Below are 2,483 nucleotides of genomic sequence, written 5' to 3'. Positions count from 1 at the left end.
CAGATGGTTCGGGCACGGTGACGCCGGCGGCGTGCGTAGCTACGCAGCGGCATGGAGTACAGGCCAAGGTAGGAGTCTTCATATCTGCAGATGGGGATGGAAGAGGCTGAGGCAGCTGCCAACGGTTCCGGAGGCGCAGAGCGATGACGAGGTGGCTGGAAGTCCGAAGTGCACAGTAGAGGCGCCAGTTGGAAATGTCGACAAGCTCAAGAGAAGTCGTCGATGAGAAACCGGAACCATTCGTTGGACGAGCCGTCGTTATCAATGGACAGCGTCGACGCAATGGGAATCAACAACACCAGAGATTGCCGGCGTCCTGCCGGATGTAACTCACGCATGCACAGAGCGGGAGAGACGGAGACAAGACGGCTGTTGCTCACAACGAGGAGCCGCTTGTAAAAGCAATTCAAGGACAGCGAAATTCTTAGAAGTCTCGGCTAAATGTAGCAACAAAAAAATTGCCGACAAACCGCCACCGCCAAAAGGTGACCGTTGTGCAAGCGCAAACGGTGGAGTCTAACGCCTTGCTAGGCGTAAGAGGTAATCACCATTTTCCGGTCTCTTCCAAATTTTAAAATATATATTTTCTGTTAACCCCAACGTTTATCAGATTTGTCGAAGTATTGTTTGTGTTGATAAGCTCTCACGCTTCATCACACAAAGTGTAAGCACTGACTCCAATCTGTTAGAGAGTTTATACAAAGATGGGAAGAATCCTTTATTTCAGAGGAGATCCCAAGCGAGCTCGAGAAATGGCTAGTTAAGTTGCTTCAAGACTGAATTTGTTTTAAAAGCTTCCATGCCGATTTTCGTTGTATCACATTTTGTGCATATTTCTATTGCTGGGTCCCCCTACTCTGCTCCTGCAGTCGTGGCGAATGTTGTGAAGCCTATCATAGTTCTTTATGTGGCTCGTTCTGCAAAAGTAGCCGCAATTATGATAGTACACACATGGTAATGGTAAAAGTAATGGCAAAGATAAAATAAAAGTTTGGGAAGCAATTTTTGTGTTTTCCAAAATGAGAGTCAAGATCCTGAACATGTCTTTGCTGACTCAGCTAAACATTTCTTAATATACAGCGAGTTCGATGGCGCATGGTATTAACGGTACTTATCAGCTGTGTTATGTGCTGGTATCAAGTCTTGTATTTTGTTTACAGATGCCGTAAGGTCATTTTGCTTTATTGGGGAGAATGGCCGCTGCAGTTGTCATTTCTATTCCTTTCCTGTACAACCACTGATAGCATGCTTGCATTAAGAGTCGGCCTAGAATTAACAATTCAGCGCCAAAAGAAATCATTTGCTCTACGAACTAAAGCATAGAGCTGGATTGTTGGTCATGATCAAGCAACTTCACAAGCCACTTGATTAGTACAAAGAAGGATTGGACGGCGGAGAAAGAACGCTTTGTGCTGCGTCGGATGGCTGTTTATACTGACACTTTATAAATAAATCCCATTATGAAGTAAAATACACAGCGCTTTTTCTCTTCTTAATGAAAGTAGAACACACCGGTATACAGTGAATTCGTAAGTCTTGGAATGACAGGAACACCTTTTTGCAAGACATATGTTCGGAGATGAAAAAAGATTTGTGGAGGTGCTGGGTATCGGTCCTAGTACCTCTCGCATGCTAAGCGAGCGCTCTACCATCTGAGCTACACCCCCAGACACACTCAGCATGGTAACGAGACCACGTCAATAGCAGGAAGTAGATTGGGTCGGGTAGTGGTATGTATGGACACTTCGTATATGAAACACCGTATCAAACAAAATACATGAAGCCGACGATGAAAAACAAAAATGTCTGTGGAGGTGCTGGGTATCGATCCCAGTACCTCTCGCATGCTAAGCGAGCGCTCTACCATGTGAACTACACCCCCTTTTTTTTTTCTTTATTAACCAAAGCCTGTGAACTACACCCCCAGACACTCTCGGCATAGTAACCAGACCCCGCCAATAGCGGGAAGTAGATTGGCTATAAGATTTAGGTCGAATGACACCAACTGAAGAATCTCGGATAAACTGGTTGCGCGGGGAACCTTCACTAGCGATCAAACGTAATTCTATGAGTGTTTATTTTTTCGTTTGGAAATGATGACAATGAGACTAAAAGTCGTGTCCTGTAGGGAAAAGGCCCGGCAGAAAAGAGCAGGGTTAGATTATTAACTAAGAAAGGAAATATAGAAAAATGAACCTGCAGGTACCAGTGGTTGTTTAAGGCAGAGGTCTTTACTATTAGCATTTGCGGAAGTTTCCTTGGGCTCATGTATAAAAATACGGAAGTTGTAATTGCTCAAAATTCTGGTGCTAACGAATATGGCGGCGCCCGCAGCCATTAAAAGAAACTGTACCAAAGTTGAAAAGTTTCAGATTGTTGATAAATGCACAACCACTATAAAAAGAAAATATGGAGGGGAGTAGTAGCTAGCACTTAGTTGTATGCTGTCCACTACAGTGGAGAAATTCCTTCGATTTCTGGAG

The 2,483-nt window shown here is 44.3% G+C and overlaps 1 non-coding gene across 1 annotated transcript; it reads right to left on the bottom strand.

Annotated features, from left to right (window-relative positions):
- Nucleotides 1–1,809: 1,809 nt before the first annotated feature.
- On the bottom strand, nt 1,810–1,882 carry TRNAA-AGC (transfer RNA alanine (anticodon AGC)). Its single transcript has one exon. It is a non-coding gene; the product is annotated as a tRNA-Ala (tRNA).
- Nucleotides 1,883–2,483: the final 601 nt, after the last annotated feature.

The sequence above is a fragment of the Amblyomma maculatum genome, chromosome 11, assembly GCF_055883805.1.
Source record: "Amblyomma maculatum isolate TAMU_Amacu chromosome 11, ASM5588380v1, whole genome shotgun sequence".
In the NCBI taxonomy this organism is placed as follows: domain Eukaryota; kingdom Metazoa; phylum Arthropoda; class Arachnida; order Ixodida; family Ixodidae; genus Amblyomma; species Amblyomma maculatum.
Note: the sequence above shows the minus strand (reverse complement) of the source record. Positions and strands in the feature narration are given on the sequence as shown.